At 40.4% G+C, this 21,557-nt stretch overlaps 1 protein-coding gene across 2 annotated transcripts in view; it reads right to left on the bottom strand.

Annotated features, from left to right (window-relative positions):
* cntn3a.2 (contactin 3a, tandem duplicate 2) overlaps positions 1-3,240 on the bottom strand; it is an 84,987-nt gene extending 81,747 nt beyond the window's left edge. For both annotated transcript variants that reach the window (XM_021322011.2, XM_036136482.1), the window contains exons 1-2: positions 3,013-3,240; positions 2,711-2,929 (exon numbers count right to left, since the gene is read on the bottom strand). The gene's annotated coding sequence lies outside the window, so the exon portion shown is untranslated. The remainder of the gene's footprint in view (positions 1-2,710; positions 2,930-3,012) is intronic.
* Between the last annotated feature and the right edge of the window lie 18,317 nt (positions 3,241-21,557).

Raw genomic sequence — 21,557 nt, 5'->3', positions numbered from 1 at the left:
CTCGAATCATCCATGTGCATTTCGGCAACGTAATGACGTATGAGTTAAAGGCTGTCCAAAAACAGCACAGCGTCCGAAGCTCCTTTCCTCCTCACGATAGAGTTCTTACTGGTAACCTCATGAAAGGTAAAGGAACAGGATCTAGGGGCAGGAGCTAGGATTTTTAATTCAAATGCTTTGGCTGCAGCCTCTTTAGTAAGTAAAAATACTTACTAAACAACCACATAAAAGAAACTCATAAAATCATCCATAATTGTTACACAGTAAAAAACATGTTTAATTAAAAGGTATAATTGTGAACAAGACTCCCTGTGCACATTTAGCGAAAATTACTTTTTTACCTTTATTTTGCGATTGCTGTTACACTAGGGTTTTCTGAACTGACCTGACTATTTTTATGAATAAAGGTACTAGAATTGATTTAAAAATTATCATATTTAGTTTGTTATGATAAAAGTGACTGTAAAAATCCTAACATGTTGGTAATTTGTTTATAGTTTATGGCAAATATTATGTTCACTAAATTTTCTAACACAAACCCAATTAGTCTTTTTATCTTGTACGAACGCCTACATAAATAACATAAAATTCAACTCCAGTGCAAAGGCAATAAAAAAACATGTCTGCCCTTGAAAAGCTGCATCCCTGGAGCAACAGGTTATCTTTGTTTGTTTGATTTTTCTCCTTATTTTAGACATGATTCCCTACTAACAATATTGCTTTTGTTCTTTTGCTATTGTTGTGTTTTTGTTGTGTTTGCAAATGTTATATTGTTCTGTTATGTAATAATGTTGTTTCAAATAAAGTAGAAAATATCACAAAGAGGAAAAGAAATGGCAATGCTTATGATTTAAGACATACATTGTGTGTGATATCTCAGTCGCAAACGACTGCTTCGATGCCATTTTCAAGATTTAAACATCCCCGCTCTACTTAAGAAAAATACTCAGTTGGATGGACATTTGTTTGTTAGTTTGCCCAAACCTGATGTATATTTCTAGTAGCTGCAATGCTAAGGCTAACTGAGCATGATGGAAAAAGAAAGCAACTGTAAAGAAAGAAAAAGCAAAGAAAATGTGGGTTAATCTTAATAGATTTTGTATCACAATTGTATATTTTCCAGATATCCCGCTATTATGAACACACGAACGTATACTTATCCACAATGTCTGTGATGTTCAGAGATGTGGAGATGAATGTTTAGAACAAACTCCACAAGCTTCACATTCTACTCTCACTCTAGCACTGCTTTAAAAAGTGTTGAGGTGGCTATCAAGTTTTTTTTTTGTTGTCTGTTTTTTAACATCCTGCCATGACACATTTGGCCAATAGTTTGGTGGGTATGGTGGTCTTACCCATATCGGGGCAGATTGACTTTACAAGAGAAAGATAATGGGTTATTCAACTTGTTGCAGAACTGACTTTATTCCATTAAAGGAACAATGAACAATGTCTTGTCAGGTCAACAAAAAAAGCATGGGACAATGATAAAGATGTCATTCAACACGTCTGTTTTTTTTTAAAGTATAACAGGAAAATCGTGGTGTTTCTATTCAAGGTTTTCATACAGAGACAATCTCATACCAGCCAATGCCTATGTTTGCAGCCCAATAATGTCCGTCACTCACAGATGCACACACACACCCACAGGTAAAAATCTCTTCACACATTGTGAAACAAGCACACAGGTGCATACCCACTCACATTTACACACACACACATGCTCACTTTCAGCTTGCACTCCTGGATAATGTTAATGGTTGCAGAAGCCTCATGGGGTGAATCCCTCTAACTCTCAATCAATGAGGAGGAACCAACTCCGGGTTTAACTGACACAGATGCTGTAAAGCACAAACACCACATCAGCTCAGACCTCTGCCCTGAATCCTACTTGAAAAAAAAAAGCCTAGCAGGAAGAGTGGGTGTGCAATTTTGTTTGAAGGCCTGGGCTTCATTCATCAGAGATATACCCAAGCTGACACTGTGGCACGCTAGTTTGCAATTAACTTGAGAATGTTGCAAGGTAAAAAGTGTTGTCTGCATACATGTGTGCCAGCACCTTCTTCTTAGTTTAGTAATGCACACTTCCCAAGGTTCACGGAAAGTGCTTTTGCTTCAAAACACATCTGTAAGAGCATCATTGACAAAACGTGACTGATTTCCCCCGCTCAATACATACAGGCATCATGCATTCACATCTACCTGAGGCTCAACTCTCTTTTATTACAATCCAATCAATTGGAAATGTCCTGTGGTTCTCATATGGCTCAGACTTGACGTGGAGCCCCGGCTGCAGTGTGGCATCACACCAGGAGCAGTCAGAGGCTGAAATCCTCGCATCCTTTCATCACTCTCTGACAAAGAAAAGCATGTTTGAGACACAAACAGCTCGGTCCTAAAAAAAATACAAAGATTTTAAAATCCCCCCCTCCTTTAAAAGCTTTTCCCTCAATGATGGGGCTGCCGTGTAGGCAAAGGCTGCGGTTAGGAGGGCACATCACGCTGCTCCAGTCTTAACCCACACAATTCTGATCAAATTCGGGGCTTTTCATTAATTGATCAGTTTGAAACAGAAATCCGGGGCCGACATTTAAAATGTCCAAAATAAGAATTAATGCGCCCTGCGATTTCTTACCAATTCGTGCGCGCACACACACACACGCACGCACACACACGCGCGCGCCCGCACACTGAAGCCGTTTCGTCTTACCTCCTGCTCAGAAGTGTCTTGAGACCAGCGGGAGTTAAATTCAGCCCTCACAGAAAAAAACGACAAATTGATCCTCCATGGAAACAATGTGGTCAGGAAAATTTCGGTCACAGATGCAAGGTCGTTCATACAGGTGAAAGTGACTCTGTGTTGGCCGGCGGCGAGGAGGCTCAAACACATGCGTCTCATATCGCTGCTCTGCCTCCTCTCCTCCACTCCCTACGAAATAAATAAATTAATAAATAAGAAGAATGCACAGACACTCTCTCACACACAAACGCGCGCGCACACACAACACCCACGTTGTTTGCAGCAGCACACTGGGTCGCGTTTAAAGCATATCCCCGCGTCTCCTCCTTTACGAGGCTCTGTTTACGCTCTCAAATCCAACACGCGTCTTTCCGAAGAGCGGCGCTCGCAGAGGGATCTTGCGGAGATGATTTATTATGCGCATCAAGTCGGCTCTCCGCTGCGAAAAAGAGGAAGGAGGAGCGGTGGGCTGGTAGCGGCCACAACCAGCAGCAGCGATTGGGATGGGAAGGTGCGGGGATGAGGGGAGGGGGGTGGGGTGGGGTTGGGGGGAGGCGGACGCACCTGGAGGGAAAAGTGCGCCCCTCTGCGTCAGACCACTATACTGCTGCGCTTCAGCGGGGAAGTCGCGGGTCGTGGCAGCGACTATTTTCTCCAGCGCTGCAGGCTTTTCCCCTAATGCCAGACATAGGCTATTTTGGAAAGAAACGAGGGTAGGAGGGCTCTGTGGCTATAGTGCATTTCTGCGTATCTTATAGGAATTAGTTTTACACAGCAACACAACGTGCATGATTGTAAATTGAACGGGAAATTAAACAAGGTCTTAATTTTGATCTTTTTTTTATTATTGAAACACCTTTTGTTATTTAAAGCTGCAAGTTTCTTCCCCCCCACGTCTTAATGACAAGATTTTGCACTGTATCTCGCAGCGAGAAAGCTCCAGCTTATTTAAATTGGATAAATATCATCTGTGAAGGGCGATTTTCAAGGCTTGCCACTTGACACCAGTGCCGGTTATTTCATGAATGACGCTCTGGGTGAGCTCCCCGTTTTGATTGTTCTCTGACTTGTACTGAAGATATATTACCAGAACCTTCTGAACCATTTCTAATTAATCTAAACCATTCCACTGTAAGGCTGCACAGTGGCGCAGTGGGTAGCGCTGTTGCCTTGCAGCAAGAAGGTCCTGGGTTCGAGTACACCCCTGGGTCTTTCTGCATGGAGTTTGCATGTTCTCCCTGTGCATGCGTGGGTTCTCTCCGGGTACTCCGGCTTCCTCCCACAGTCCAAAAACATGACTGTTAGGTTAATTGGTTTCTCCAAATTGTCCTTAGGTGTGAGTGTGTGCGTGAATGGTTGTTTGTCCTGTTTGTCTCTCTGTGTTGCCCTGCGACAGACTGGCGACCTGTCCAGGGTGTACCCCGCCTCTCGCCCTGTGAACGCTGGAGATAGGCACCAGCACCCCCCGCGACCCCATGAGGGATAAAGCGGTTCGGAAAATGGATGGATGGATGGATGGCATTCCACTGTAGCACCAGCTGTGCTTAGGGTTGTTGTCATGCTGGATGCTGGGGAACCTCCTGTCTTTTGGAGTTTTAACAGGTTTTCTTCCTCTACTTTCCAGCATTAAGCTCCATCCATGTCCCCCATCAGCTCTGACCAGCTACCCTGCCCCTGTTGACAAAAAGCATGCTAACAACACGGCGGTGCCACTACCATGTACCTCTGTGGAGATGTTGTCTTCAAGGTTTAGAGGAGTGTCAGTTTTCTGCACCACATCAAGTTTTGCATCATTAATGCTCTCCTTGCCTAACTCAGATCAACCAGACAGTTGTGTCTCGGTGGATTTGCAGTTCTGCTCTTTCCATTTCCGGGGGAAATGGATTAAGCAATCCAGTGTGAGATGTTTAAGTTTTTTTGAATATTGTTTTATAACTTCACCATTCTTAATTAGTCGCAGTTGTCTCCACAGCTTTATTCCTGATCTGTCTGCAGTGTTCTTTGGACTTAATGTCGCTCATTTCACAAATTTTCTTTTCTAATTGCTTTTCCTTACACTTGAAACAGGAATTCTTTTCCTTTCAGTTCATAACCATTTGCACTGTTATGGCATTCATCATCGCAATAAAATGCACTCAAGGACGTGGTTGCAAAATGACAACAGTTGAAAAAGCCGAGTGGGAATGAACACTTTTGTAAAAGGCTATCTTTAAAGCAATTCTGAGCTGTGTCATAATTCCAGGGTTCCTGTTATTGGGCCAGCAGTGCCCGAGCAGCTCCGATGGTGGAAAAATCTTCAGCACATATTTTGCCCACCTGCATCAGAAAACGATCGAATTTTTTCATTAAAACATAAAGTGTATAGACCTGCGTTGATGCAGGAGATAGAAGAAGTCAAATGCTCTCAGAAGAATTTCAAACACTAGGAGCTCTTTGGAAGCTAATGAGATCTACAAGAACCACTTTAATTCTGAGCAACAGCAGGAGTCCGTGGTGCACAGAATTCGCAGCAAAAAACATACGTTCTTTGCTCTCAAGTTCAATTAATGAGAATTATCTATCGCCTAATTACTATTTTTCTGCCAATTAACATCAAGTTGCTTAACAGTCCCTGTAAGTCTGTGTTTCAAACAGCCTCTTATGATTAACTGTGATGTTTTATGAACCGTTGCATATCACAGATCTCTGTCTGTGTGGTAATTTGATATTTTTTTTAATAGCAAACGTTAACATCCTTTTTTTTATGCAACTGTGGCTCATTGGGAGCCACAATTTTTGTAATTGGAAAGCTGTGGATTTGCTTCCAACCTCCTGCCGGACAACCTTGATGCCCCTGTGGGAAAGGCCCCCAAAGTTGCCCACACCAACCTTTGTATCAATGTATTTACGTATTTGTGCATATTGTGCTATATACATTTCAGGGGAAACAAAGTTCAAAAATAAGGACAGCTGACATAAGAAAACCACATAATTTTATGAAAGTACTGCCAGCAGCTATTGGCTTGGTTTAGCACAAAAACTGAACTGACATCTTCAGAGCTCACTAATTAACACTTTCTTATCAATCTATTTACTATTTATGACTTTGACTTACAGTGTCTTTTAGGAGTATTCATACCCCTAAAACTTATTTGGATTTTTTGCCTTCTTGCATCCACAAATGTCATTGTATTTTAGTGGGGGTAATAAGAACAGAGGAAGTGTAAAATCCTCGCCTCCAGCTCGTTATGTTGTTTCAGTCATGAAGGTTTCACACAGCTCACGATCACAAAGTTTTACTTGGAAGCCGCCATTTATGTTTGTATGGCAGCTAAAAAAAAAAGATGAAAATCTACAGAAAACTGACATGTTGGGAAATAATCTTTGAGCTGAAGGACATATGATTCAGTGCACATCCACCAATTAAACATGAATCTACAGTACACTCAGCAGCTCACCGGAGACTTGTTGTCACTGTAAGCCATGCAGGAACAGCTTTTTACACTTAGTGTTTTGTGCAGATTTAGCACAGGAGATAAGAAAGTGTTAATTAGGGAGCTCTGAAGATGTCAGTTCAGTTTTTGTGCTAAACCAAGCCAAAAGCTGCTGGCAGTATGTTCATAAAATTATGTGATTTTCTTATGTCAGCTGTCCTTATTTTTGAACTTTGTTTCCCCTTAAATGTATATAGCACACCACTGTAAACATTTGAACTGACACCTATATGCTAAAAAAAAAAAAAAAAAAAAAAAAATATAGGTTTCTGGTATTATTGCTAATGACTTCACTAGAAAGATATTCAGTAACTAAGGAACCAACCATTCCCAGATATTGAATTTGCTCGTCTTTTTAAACATTACTTGGTCATTATCTCTAAGCTTATGACTCTCAGGGCTCATCACTCACTTTCTCTTATTTTCCCTCAGTATTTGCTGATATTAGTCAACAAAAGACAAAGAGGTTGCCCTGGTCCAGGAAAACGAAGCATGTTTACCAAATGGGAATTATTTTTTCATGCTGTGATATTGTGTTTTCCTTCTCTGAACCAAACTGAATTTTTCAATCTTTTCCATCCCAATGAACATCAGTAACTCTATTCTAAGGTCTCCAGGTCTCTGGATAAGTTGCATGAAGCTGCTTGAATGTGAAGTGAATGCCAATTGGAATCTATCTATCTATCTATCTATCTATCTATCTATCTATCTATCTATCTATCTATCTATCTATCTATCTATCTATCTATCTATCTATCTATATATATCTATATATATCTATATCTATATATATCTATATCTATATATATCTATATCTATATCTATATCTATATCTCTCTCTCTCTCTCTCTCTCTCTCTCTATATATATATATATATATATATATATATATATATATATATATATATATATATATATATATATATATATATACATACATACATACATACATACATACATATATATGTAAAATCCCCCCCCTCCCCCGGCAGATATTTAGCTGTATTATATCTGGAAGAGTGCAAGAAACGTTATTTATAATTTGGCTGAAAAGGAAGAATGTCTAGTTTAGATAACGTTGGCTCTAAGATGTATCCCTGGGGGACACTACAACCTAAATCTGTTCAAAGATAGTACGAAGTTATTGCAAAATTTATGTTGCTCACTCTGTTGTCCTAAAACTGGACAAGAGATTTTCAAACCAAAATGTGAAATCAGGAACAAAAACCATGAAATACAGTGCATTGATTCTCAGTCAAAAATAGGCACAAATCCAGTAAAATGTGTATGTATGGATAACATACAAATGAAACATAGCATCAGTCCTACTGACATGACAAAAAAAACGCTTCTTTCCAGACATTTAGTTATATTATATTTTGAAGAGCACAGTAGTTAATAACAAAACTGGCTGAATGAGTTATTTTGCATGACGGCTCACTGGAGTGATTTATTGCATGAACACCCCCTAATGTTATTAGTTCCACCTGTGCGTCTTCTGTCACTTGATTGAATGTGTTAATATGAAGTGCTGATTAATGCATCTCAATACAAATGCAGAGCAAACCCTAAGAGAAGCAGTTTTCATTCAGGAAGAATATGTGACTTTATTTTACCGCTTTATTGAACCATCACACATTTTATGTTCCACATTTTGTCGGCCTCCGTGTATGTCCTGAGTCCTCTCTCATCAGAAATCGTTTCATTAGAAAAATTAAGAGAAGAAAGAATGTTCTTGGAGATAAATTTGATGCTGCTTTATTACAACTGCAAGTTATTCTCTGCCAACTATACATTATATAATTGACATTCAGTCTTGGCCTTTGTTCCTCTGCTTTCACTGTTATTTTTTTGTTGTATTCATACGCAGATTTTCTTGCCAAAATTAGGGGATACAATCTCAATAAAAGCCTGAGAAAACTGGGTACACCTTTGACTATTTTTTTTAATCGGTAATGTCTCTATTAATGGCATGATTTTCCACTTTACGGGAGCATAAAACTGGATAGATATGCGCAAGCTTTTGTGGTAAGAGCCGCTGCCATTTTCAATATCTGTGGTTGACGAGAGCCATTAGCAGTTAAGTATGCATGCACCAAAAAAAAAAACAAAAAAAAAACAATGCGGATGATCTGCAAGAGGTTCAAAACACGAAGCTGCAAACTGGGGAGTTAAATATACTCGAAAATTGTGATTGTTCCATCAACTTTGTGTGCAGTCTTATTTTTTCTTTTTTTTTTGATTGAATGTTCGGAGTGTAAGTAAAACTGAACTTGTTTTCCACTTTACTTGTCACTAAAAAAAGCTTTCTGTCGTCAGGGGAAATGAGCCTGTAAATGACTGGTAAAAAGGTAATAAAATGAATATGTTATTTTACCTCAGCATAGGAGATTGTAGAGGCATAACACGTGCAAACATGTGAGCATCAGGAATATGGGTCTCTGGGATTATTGAGAAAATATCTAGGTGCTGCCAAAGAAAATTGGACCAGAGCCACAGACATTTGCATTGCCTTGAACAGGAAACGAGTATAAAACGTAAAAAAAAAAAAAAATCTGCAAGAAGGAAAGCTCTCCTTCTTTCTACATTCTAAATATTTTTTTGATGTATTTTGTTGTTCTAGTCTGTTTTTTAATCCATCCATCCATCCATCCATCCATCCATCCATCCATCCATCCATCCATCCATCTAGCCATACAATCTGGGATTTCCTAGATCAGGCCGCAGGAGCCAGGTCCTTTTGGCCTGGGTCCTGACCCCAAGGCATTCCTAGGCCAGTGATTTTTAGTCTCCTCAGTGAGTTCTGGGTATTCCTCGGGTTCTCCTCCCAATGGGAGTAGACCCTGAGATTAGGACATCTGATCAGAATGCACAGTGGACATTCTGATCAAATGTCAACTAACACATTTCGGTGTAGAGAAGCAGCTCTACTGTGAGCTCCCCCATATAATAGAGCTACTCACTCTATCTGTAAGTCAGAGCCCGACAACTCTCCGGGATCTCATTCTTTCCGTCATGTTACTTATCTCATAACCATAGGTGCATGTTCAAACTTTGACCGACCAGTAAACTGAAGGCTTTGTTTTTCATCTCAGTCCTTTGTTCACCACACCAGCACCTGCAGGAAACCCCAGTCAGTCGGTTCTTCACCCACTCCATCCTATTTGTACACAACTTTTTACTTTTACTTAAGTAAAAATATGCTGAAGTGGTGCTACTACTTGAGTACAATTTTTGGCTACTCTACCCATCTTTGCATACACTATATTGCCAAAGATATTGGGGCTTAATAGAGCAATAGATTCAGATGTTCCGATCCCTTCCTTGGCTGGAGATGTATAAAGTTTGGTGTAGAGAAACTTAACTGGCCAGCACAAAGTCCTGACCTCAATTTTACAGAATACCTTTGGGATGAACATGCGCAGAAGCAGCAATTCTGGTTTTCACATCAAACACTGAACCCTGTCCCCCCCCCCCCCCCACCCACCCAAACCCTGAGGAAGACGTTTTTACAGATTAGTTGAAGTTGCTATTGCTGGGAGTGGGGATCCATCAACAAATTTGACCCTATAGCGTGAGAACAGGATGCCATCAAAGTTCATGTACATGTAAAGCAGATGATCAAATACTTTCGGCAATATATGTTGCGTATATACATTGTCTGCTGTAAGTATTGGTTTCATTAGTTTTATGTTGGGAAAAATATTTAGAAAAGTATTTCTTCTAACTGAATTTATTTTGTGTATTATTTATTTTAGTCCTAAAAATACCATAATTTGTACATAACTTTATATTATGTCTATCCGATTACATTTATTATTAAATCACAGTAGGATCAGTTACTCAGTACTTGAGTAGCCTTCTCACCGAATATTTTTTTTAATCTTACTTGAGTACGTTTTTGGTTAGCTACTTTTTACTTTTACTGGAGTAAAAATATGAAGTACAGCTGCCCTTACTTGAGTACAATTTTTTGCTACTCGACCCACCTCTGGTCTTCAGTCTCTTCCTCTGTGGAGGACATCTCAAAATGCTCCTTCTCTTGGTACTATGTCATTCATTTTCAGTCTTGTACCTGATGTTTCCCTGGCCTATGAATCATTCAGGCAGATATAGGCCCTTAGTCTCAAGGAACCAGTGTTGTATTTACACATCACAGACACATCTGCAAAGAATCCTTCTAGATTTGACACAAATACAATTTCTTTGACAGTGTATTTCCATTAATATAGTGGAACAGAGGAAAAACAACAAACAATAGACAGTTTGATATGCAAAAATAGTTCTTTAGCATCAACAAGGTGATTCTCAAAAAGCTGTTTGCTGAAACTTGGCAAACACGAAGAATGATGCATCTATCAGATCCTGTGTCAGACTTCTTTCCCACTTTTTGAAAAGAGAAATTGGCTTTGGAGTGTTCATAAAAGTAATTTTGTTTGATTATTTTTTTCTCTACCTTCTCTCTGTGCCTCCGTTTCTGGCTCTCCTCATAGCTTTTAGTTATCTATTCATCAAGATCACCTATTTTCCATTTATTAACCACTCTCAAAGGTAATATATCTTTTTGGATTTGAAACCTTCCCTGTCAGATCCCCCTGTTATGTATACTGTTAGATCTCTTTTTCATTGTACTCTGATTAGTTTCTGTGCCTAATTTGTGCTTGGGTTTTGGGATTTCCTTCTTCTTCTTTTTTTACACTCAGTTGTCATCTTATGTTTGCAACATACACTCTGCCTGCCTCCCCCCTACATCTGTTTCTTCAATGAACCATACTCTACATGTTTGTCTATTTACTGGAGTCTGGCACTAATAACATTTGTTTGAGTTTAAACTTTCTGCTCAGTTTTCTTGTGTGGTGTCGAAACTAACGGGTCTAAAAGTCAAATTTAAATTATGGTTGGCCTTTATTAATATATGAAACACAGTTAAAATCAGTGTTCTTCCCTCTAGGTGTCATCTATTTTGAGAAGCGCACCAGTGCCTTTTACCAGTTTTAGCCAGCATTTTTACAATGTCCTTTGCTTTTGTTCTGGGGTGGAATTGAAAATCTTTCTCTAAAAAGCACCAGGGCTCTGACTATGTCTCTTCCTGAGCTGTTGAGTGTTTGCCCATGGAGTTTTTACTCGCCTATAATTGTTTGAACAGATCAACGTCGCACCTTTAGGCATCTGAAAATTTCACCCAAGGATGGCCCAGACCTGGGGATTTCCACCGCTCTATTTCCTATCCATTCATCCATCCATCCATCCATCCATCCATCCATCCATCCATCCATCCATTATCTATGCACGCTTATCCCTCATGAGGTCGTGAGGGGTGCTGGTGCCTATCTCCAGCTATCAATGGGCCAGAGGCGGGGTACACCCTGGACAGGTCGCCAGTCTATCGCAGGGCTCTCTTTCCTATTTTTTAATTATTTCACACCGGGAGGTAGTGCGATTGAGGTGCTGCCTTAAAATAGACAGGTTGACCTCCATTTAGGTCCGAGGTGAATTAACCTACAGGAGCTTACAAAACCATGGCATGATTTTATAATAAACTTTTGAATTCTAAGAAAGTAACAATCCTCTAAAAACAGTCTCTCATTCATCTGGCATTTAGCAAAAATGTGATTTTGGGTTACTCTGGATTGAAACAGGACAAGTTTGGTACAATTAAATGTCACACAGTAATATTTTATACAATGTACATAAATATCTGCTACAGCAGTATGCCCATGTTGAATTCAGGATTCTATTCCCCTGACTAAAACCTCCTCAATTGTCAAGGTTGTGTTTCTTGGAGCAGACCCAATAGCAGACAGGTAGGCAGAGGCAGCACGGTGAGTAGAAGAATTAGTCTCGTGACTAGCACTACACAGAGAAGCACTGATAAAATCTGACCCAGACTAAAAGCCCAAGAAAACCAAGTAAAAATTAACACCAGCGTAAACTAGAAAGGTAAAAGTAAAGAACTACATAAACATAGACAAACATGTAACAAATACGAACATGGAGAAGTGAACCCATGCGGCAAAAGCCAAACAGCAAAACCAACAATATATGGCATGACCTATAGAATATAATAAATGACAAGAAAATTGTGGCTCTAAATAAAAGCCATGACCAAACACATCAAAATCGTGACATCAACATATCCAAACTGATCAAGTTGAGAGGATTCGAGTCCTGCTCAGGTTATGAGGACTTCAGAGAAATATAGGCTGAAAATCACGAGAGAAGCCAAAAAAAACCAAAAAAAACTAAACAAAAATCAAACAAATTGAGCAGCGACGAGTGTTGAAGTGCGAAAGGCAGATGTTTTTCCCTTTCGATAATCATGCACTGACAGCTTCACTTCATAGTAAAACCACGTATTTCGTAACGCTGTAAAATGTTTTTTCCTTTCTGTTACAACTCTCTTCTACCCACTTGCTTGCTCTTTCTGATAAACCATCCTCTTATCGCTCCATCTGTCTCTCTTTTCAAGCCTGTTTCTTTGGCTTTGAGTTTTCGCTCAAACGCCAGCACTGAACCTGTCTTCTTTAAATCATGTGGCTCTTCCTGCCAAACACACACACACACACACACACACAGGCACGGGTCAATATCCACAGTGGAGCTTAACTTTATTAGCTGCAGTACCCCCTCTGTTTAACCGAAAATATATTAAATGCACATCGATCATCATCCTTGATTCAAGCCCGGGTTTCTCTAACATAGACACAACATCGTTAATAATGTTCTATACAGCACCCGTTTGACATTTCCTTTAATTATGCCTGTAATTTATTCATGCTCTTGATCCTAGATGCTTGTTGTGAAAAGCTTCCTCGAGGAATATATTATCCTGCTCCTCCCGAGGCCCATGGATTACCGGTCTTAATAGCAAACCCCTAAAGGTATTACTTCCTTCACTGTGTGTGCGCGAGTGTGTCTTTGTGCGCATTTGTGCCCTCGTGGTGTTCGTGTTTATGACGGCAACAGGCATTGTGCCTTTAATGCTTCTGCAAAGCCGCAAAAGTCATTAGGTCTTATTTCTCCAACCTTCAGATTTACTTCTAAGTTTTGTTCGTTTTATTACTGCGTCGGCTGATTTGAAAAGCATAAAGAAAAGAGCAAACGGTTGCAAGATGTGCACTTCTTGCACAATGCAGCGACCCCCATGTTTAACCCAGTTTTGTGGAGGAAAACATCAGCACCTAATTTTCTCCCCCACTCTGTGGGTTGCTTAATAGGCAGTGAAGCACAGCTATTTCCCCCAGCGTAAAGGAGGGTATCTCAAACACGCACTTTTCAGACAGGGTTGGAGATGTTAATTATGGTGGGTTATTTTTTTATTATTATTTCCATCAGAGAGTGTTGCTCAAACCCTGAATGTGCACCTGGCAGAAATTCTTTGAGGCTGCAGCTGAAAACGGGCAAGGACCGACTCTGCTGTGAGAAAACACAAAAAGAGGAACGATTTGAAGGCACCTTAAAATCTACAAGCAGAACTTGCCGTTTGTTTGCTTCACACACAGCATAAGATAACCATACAGCCTCGACGTCCTTGTGTCACGCTTCACGTATGGACATCAGCTTCACTTTTTTAGGTTACAATTTACAAATCTATGAATATGTTTTCGATTCTGATGCTTCTTTGTTCAACTTTGTCAAACATTTTAATATGAAAATAGTTATTTTCCACTGGTTGTCTCTTGCACTTCAATTAAGTATATAGCGCAGGGCCTCTCCTGGGAGTTAAATATCTTTTTTGCGTCAATATCAACCAGCACATGAAAGTTTCTTTGTTTCCTTTAAATGCATTTTCTTTAGAGGAGACCGTTGGGATCGGTAGCTGAGTACCTCAACATCTTGTACAGCAGACTAATCGGCCAGCATATGTTTTATTACAATCAGCAATGCCATGAGTGCAGGGGATTAAAAATTTACCTTCCCACCACCGTTGATTTCTGGTCCAGGCTTATGGAAGCCAAAAGGGAAATATCTGCTTTGAGATAAATCTTATTTTTGGTCAATATGAAATTCACTTGGCTGCAGAAGAGGCTTGCAAATAAAACCAGCTTGTGAGGTTTGACCTGGAGTTGGGGGGTGGGAGGTGGGGGATCCAGTATTCCTAGGAGGGAGAGGCCCATCAATCTGTTTGTGCATCTAGTGTACTGCAATGCACATGGCAATATTTCACTAATCTTCTCTAAGGAAAAAAACCTAACAGCAGCCATCTTTCCTGCAATTGGAAGCCAGTTTTCAATATTTTACCAAAGGCTGCTGATATTTCTGTTCATACCACATTTGTAATGTTTTCCAAATGCTTTAGAGCTTTCCAGTCAGGATTTTGACCAAATAGCAGCACTTAGAGCTGCTCCAGTAAAGGCTTTGAATTGCAAACAGCAATCCATCAGAAAGCTTCTGTTGTGGTTTTACCAGGTCTTAGTGCTGCTTTCAACACAGTTGTTTATAAAATACAAAGTAGTAGGTTGGAAAATCAGTAAGATTGTCTGATGCTTATTTGGCAGACAGGTAATACTTCTGTACTTTGCAATTTGATAATTCTGAATCAATGATTTATTTGGTTCATACATTAAAATCAAAACATCTCAAGATAAAAAAAAAAGAATCAAACAGGAACAGGGCGAAGCAATGCTTATATTAGTCAATCCTTATTTAAACCCTTTTAACTAATGCTGAGTCAGATGACCTCATTATGCATAATACAGTAAAAAGAGAAGAAAAAGAAAAGAGGAAAAAAGAAACATGTCCACCATTTTTACACGTCCTGAAAACAGGCAAATGTCTTCTTCATTCTTTTATTCCCGCGTTGTGACCCATCAAGGGCCTCAGCGCTGATAAAGAATGCACTACTTCTCTTCCTTGTTTAGAATAAAAGTGGTAAATTATAGTTTCCTGTTTCAAGTGTCGTTCCATCAGAGAATCTTTTTGCATCAAGTGGATCTCGCTTCAGGGGAAAAGAGCTGGGATCTGCCAAGGTGTTTGACCGGCGACATGGTGCGGTAGATAATAACATTTCCATTTTACACACATTGACAATCCCTCAGAGTTTTAAGCTTTAGTAGTTTTGTTTTAGATCCTGCGAAAGAAACACTTTGTTTATGCTCATCGCTGGGTCCATTCCATTGCTCCACACCCACAACTGAAGCATGTCGAAAGTTCACATTAGTACTTTAATATTTAAAAAAATAAATAGAGCCCTTAGATGGTAGGAACTTTCCCTTGATTAAAATATTAATTTATAGAAGTGGAAACATTAAAATTTTTAACCACTTTTTAACACTTTCTTATATTTAATGTTGATAATATCCATTAATTTCTAGGCGCAGCCAAGGTGTTGAGGGGATCCGTTTTGGTGGCCTTAGGATTGCGTCTCTGCTATTCACGGATGACGTGGTCCTATTGGCTTCATCAGGGCGTGATCTACAGCTCTCACTGGAGCGGTTCGCAGCCGAGTGCGAAGCGGCCGGGATGAAAATCAGTGCCTCCAAATCCGAGACCATGGTCTTGAACCGGAAAAGGGTAGAGTGCCTTCTCCGGGTTGGGGAGGATGTGCTGCCCCTAGTGGAGGAGTTCAAGTATCTTGGGGTCTTGTTCACGAATGAGGGGAAGATGGAGCGGGAGATCTACAGGCGGATTGGTGCAGCGTCTGCTGTGAAGCGGGCGCTGTACCAATCCGTTGTGGTGAAGAGAGAGCTGAGCCAAAAGGCGAAGCTCTCGATTTACCGGTCGATCTACGTTCCTACCCTCATCTATGGTCACGAGCTTTGGGTCGTGACCGAAAGAACGAGATCCCGGATACAAGCGGCTGAAATGAGTTTTCTCCGTAGTGTGTCTGGGCTCTCCCTTAGAGATAGGGTGAGGAGTTCAGTCATCCGGGGAGGACTCAGAGTAGAGCCGCTGCTCCTCCACGTCGAGAGGAGCCAGTTGAGGTGGCTCGGGCATCTGGTCAGGATGCCTCCTGGACGCCTCCCTGGTGAGGTGTTCTGAGCACGTCCCCCCGGGAGGAGACCCAGGGGGAGACCCAGGACACGCTGGAGGGACTATGTCTCTCTGCTGGCCGGGGAACGCCTTGGGGTTCCTCCTGAGGAGCTGGCCCAAGTGGACGGGGAGAGGGACGTCTGGGCCTCCCTACTGAAGCTGCTACCCCCGCGACCCGACCCCAGATAAGTGGAAGACAATGGATGGAATACCCATTAACTTGAAGGTTTTATTTTGAATAAATAAATTTTTAGTAGATTCACAATATACATCTTTATTAACTATCCTTATAGCCCTTTGTTGTAATTTAAATAGAAAACTTATGCATGTTTTACCAGCATACCCCCAGAGTACAGAGCATAAAAAAGGAGAAACAGGGAGAAAGTTAGTTAGTTTTGCACAAAGGCCAAATATTATTTTTAGTCTATTTCTATGATGTCTCAGCTTTATTATTTGTCTTATGTTCACATTTATGCAGTGCTTAAATGTCTACTCTTTGATGTATTTCCTCTTTATAATGTACTTAATATTCTGTGTTCCTTTATTTTTCTATAAGGCACATTACATTTTCTTGTGAATGAATGTGGCTGTAGAGATCAACTTGTCCTGCCTCTGCCTTTGGCAAAGCAAGCAGGGGAGATGTGGAGCAGCTGGCAGAGTGACACAGGAAGAAACCCAGGGAAGTATCTGACAGAAATAACAGAAAAGTACAAAGGACAGAAGAAAAAAGTCATAAAAAGAAACCGTCTCAAAGGGAATGAACGGATTAGGTAACGCCATACTAACAATAACGAAAACAGAAGAGAACTAAATAAGGCAAGACCTAATAAGAAAATGATCAAAATGAAAGCCCAGATAAAAAATCAAAACATAAACACCAGTGCATCGTGACAGAGAGAGTTTACTGCAAAAGTAAAAATCAATCTCTTGATATTTGCTGGTGTAAGAACTTGAAAGATACTCTAATAATGCTGTTATACATAAGGTCTGGTCCCTTATTTGGGAGAACATCTGTTAGCTGTATGTTGAAATTCTAAATAAATTCCTTGTTAATTGTTGGCACAGGCCTGTTGTTCATCTCAAACCTACTCCTTTAATAATCCAACATAGAACGAGGGGGTTTTGTGAGTACATGGGAATTTTATTTAATCTCTTGTTCTTCACCTGTGTAGAGCGTCAAGTATTGATTCCTGTGGCTTTTACCAGTGGCATTAAAAAAGATACAGAAGAAAGAAGGAAAAAAGTATAGACACATTTCTTAAAACTGAGCCATGCTACAGGTTTGCGCTAACCTGATGTATATCAGAGAATATACAGTTCTCTGCTTGTGACCAGTTGTGCAGTTTTCCAATGGGTGAATGGGATCTATGGAGATGTTTCATGTGAAGCTTGTGTAATTGTACAGTGTTATTGATGCACATGTAACAGGGAGAACAGGTGTAACAGAAAACGTAGCTTTTCACAACTGAGTCCTTTCTAAATGGTAAATTGACTTATGTAAGTATTTTTCAGCCTTTCTTCATTGCGCTTTAAACTAACGGATGCATTAACACCACAGAAATCAGATTTTTCTTTCCCACACTTGCACACTTCAGAAACATTAAACTATTAACCTTCTGACTGCTGGCTGACCTTTGTTGGCACAATTCAATACAGTAATTTGCAAAAGTCAAAACTTTAATATTTTCACGTTGCATTTACAAACCTAAATACATTTATTGAAAGAAACATGTAATTATGAAGCAGAAAATATAAAAGGTTTCCAAAACTCCTTGCAAATCAAAACTAAAAGTGTGACATGCATTTGTATGAAACAATCTTTCCTCTTATACTACTAAAGAAAATGCAGTTCAACTACTGGATTCAGGGGCAGTGGGCCGCTATTGTGCGGTGTCTGGGTTGCATTCTGGGATTACCGGGGTTCCACTGAACACGGAAACGCCGTGGTGTGGCCGTGTCTTTCATGGCTGATCCCTGCAACTCTAGTCAGCCAGAGTGGTTCCACCTGGGGCGCTGCGGCACATTTCTGAAGCGTCCCAGAAGCCCTTGCCGCTTCTCTAAAATACGTGGCTGTACTATTTTTGCCGCGTGCCGCGCCGACTCCACATCAGTCTGGTGCAGAGCGGATGGTTCCGGCGGGAAGTCAGTTGATGAAAAGCGAAGTGGAGCCGGTTGAGTTTACAAATGCAAGAGCACATGCGCAGACTTTGGATTTGCATTTTACTGTGAAACATCAATACGTCATTACCTGCGGCTCCAGCACCAGGCCACCAGCAGAACCTTGCAGCCTTTCAAGCTGCTAGAAACATACGCCTAAGGCCTGCGTGTGTTTCATATGCTTTTCAATGGTGCACAACGTTTTTGTTCTATGAAGTCAAAACAATCCAGGTAAAATACACGGTTGTTTGGCATTGTGACAAATTGTGAAAACATTCAGAGAGTGACATTTCTGGCAAGACACTGGGCCTTCCAGCATGTTGTGCAGAAGTACAGGAGTGCATATCTGAGAAAAAAAAAATACAGTTTTAGAGTAAGTTTGAAAGCCAGCATAAGGTAACTTAGAGTGAACAGAAAGTCTCTTAAGCTGAACATTACCCCTGCAGTAATTTGGGGTTTTATCTGAATTACTCAAGGGCCCTTTAGCGGTGTTTGTGATATGTAACAACTGACACTTTACAGTTCTTGACTTACACTTCAACTTTACAGAATATTGTATCCTGATTCCTTACAGTAGTTTATTGGAAGTTGCTATCTTTGCCTCCGAGCCATCCCTTGAGTTTTGACATCATCATCTTGTGATGCCTTTATGACGCTGGCAAAAGGTCCCTAAACCCTAAACTCACAGTGCAGAAAGAATTAGAGTTAAAGCTGGTAGCTTTGCACTTGAGGGCAGGGAACATTGGAAAAGTAGCAGGTGGCTGCAGATATTACCGGCAACATCCTCATGCCAAATCGGAGCAGACATTTCTCGCACAGTTGATTTGGACATTGAATCTGCCAATGGCAACATAAACCGATGAATGAATCAAGACTGCAGCAATGCTTTCGTTTCTCTGAGGAGATGGGAGACGTTAAGTCCGCTGAAGGGTGGAGAGAGGAACCTTTCAAACAGAGCCACTTGCAAATGTGTTACATTTTCTGACGGGGAGTCGGTCCAGCTCTCGTTCAGGGATGTCTTTTTGCTTGACATTATGAATAAGTTGTACAGAGTCAAGCAGGGAAAAGTCTTCACATCCATGGGGACCATATGTGGCATGTTTGTACTCTCATGTACAAGTCGTGTGGCCGTTCTATTGGTTTAAACAGGTATGAATATTTCAAACAGTGAAACTGTTGCAGAGGGCTCTGGGTACAAAAGTACTCTCAGCAGAATATTCATTACCTATAAATATTTTAGTTCTCATTTTGCCTTCTCACATTGACTCATCTTATGCGATGCCTTAGTGCTTCCTCACAGGGGGGATTCATGCTCAGAGCAGAGCGTCCTGAGACAAGTTTGTTAATGATCCTTTGTTGATAAAACCAAACTTAACATAATTTCTTGGCTCTGTCCTTATATGTGACAATGTTGTTCACACTGTTAGGTACTAACTTCCCTATCATCTTCGTAGGGATGTAATCAGTTAATAAAGCTACTGAATCGGCCTTCTTCTCATGGAAGAGCATGAAGCTGGAGTTTATTTCCTTTACATAATTTATCAACACCTTTAGTTATTCCAATCAATCCATCCATCCAGCCATCCATACAATCAAGGATTCCCCATATCAGGCTGCAGGTCCCAGGCCAAAAGGCACATCCTCCACCCACATTAAGGCCCCTACTGATGGGGACTGCAATCTAATAACTACCAAAGACCTCATCTCTTCCTACACCAGAAACTCCCCCGTTTGGACATTACAGATTTAAAACGGCAGTCACATTGCATCCTGTCTTGCCATGTATGCTGGCATTCATGTCAAGTATTTAGAATGCTGAGGTAAGTGAAGCATCTGCATAGTTCGGCATGAAATCAATTAGTGTTATTATTGTGTTATTTCTGTGGCATTTTAGTCACAGTTGCATTGATTCTGTAGCAATGGTGGACTGGTGATGTATACATTGTGAGTAAGCACGGTGGGATTCTGGGATTCCCTTTTTGGGTCACCAAACAGTATGACTGAAGCCAGCCAAATTTGGGTGCTTTGTGAACTGTGTGACATCTGATGAGAGGGGCCATGGCATGCTAATTTCTGGCATCATAATCCATTTTTTGGAAAGATAAAACACCTTCAGTCCTTTATAAATTTACTTTGCGTTGCCTCAAGAGACTAACTTGTCTTCCCCAAGACACACCCAGGGAGCTGGAAGTTTTGTTCGCTTTCATTTTGATAGCATTACAGGATCAAACTACATGAACCTTGCAATGTAATGAAACAAACAATGGGGATGTTATTCCTGAGTGGTATACCTACACTTTGCCCCCTAAGAGCAGAACCAAGATCTGTGCAAATGCTGTTGTTTTCACACAATGATCTCAGTTTAATAATAATAATAATAAAAAAAGATCTATCCCAGGTGTTTCAGGTGTGTATGGGTCCTGGATGCAGACCGCTGTAAGGATTTTCAATACGCTCTTCATGATGAAAGCTTTCAAGCTGTGCTCATCAATAACACAAAGGATAACTGCACTTAACTTATATCACAAAACAACAAGCCTATCAGCAGGAGTGTACAACAAAAATTACCTCTGTTTTGTTCTTAAGATGCGATTTGGCACCAATTAGACACCAACTTTAGGTTGCAGTATAAAAAGGGATGAAAAACAAATCTTTTCAGCGAGTTAAAGCAAATTGGAAGAATGCAATTAACCTCAAACAGCTGGTAACAACCAACTACTCTGCAGTTCCTGACTGTTTACTCGAGCAATTTTAGCTGACAAACGATGCAGAAATAAAGAGAAGAGGAAAAGTTTTACCACCATAAACACAAACAACATCACTTCTGCTAGGCTCTAAGATTTTTATGGAGAGTCATTAGTTGACTAAGGGTGGACACATCTGTTCTAGATGCCTTCAATGTCAGACTCATGAATTATGCAAATAACATAAAGGACCAATTAATGGTCAACATTCTGAGCAGTACAAAAAAACTTGCAAATCTATACAGCAAATGTACTTATGAAGATAAATCTGGTCAACTGAAAGAATGCAAGCTGTTTGGACTGGGAAATGTGTTCTTGTTCATGTATTTCTTTTCTTTGCTACAGTACCACTTTATTTGTATTGAGTCCCCTTCCCTGCTTTAATCAAAAAGATCATATCATGTAGACCAAAGTACTTGATGTGCACCAGAGTGGTTATGTTGGGAGGTTTTGAGTAGTTAGTATTCTACCT

This window comes from Fundulus heteroclitus, chromosome 1 (assembly GCF_011125445.2).
Source record: "Fundulus heteroclitus isolate FHET01 chromosome 1, MU-UCD_Fhet_4.1, whole genome shotgun sequence".
Lineage (NCBI taxonomy): Eukaryota > Metazoa > Chordata > Actinopteri > Cyprinodontiformes > Fundulidae > Fundulus > Fundulus heteroclitus.
The sequence above is the reverse complement of the archived record's forward strand: the minus strand, read 5'-3'. Positions and strand labels throughout refer to the sequence as shown.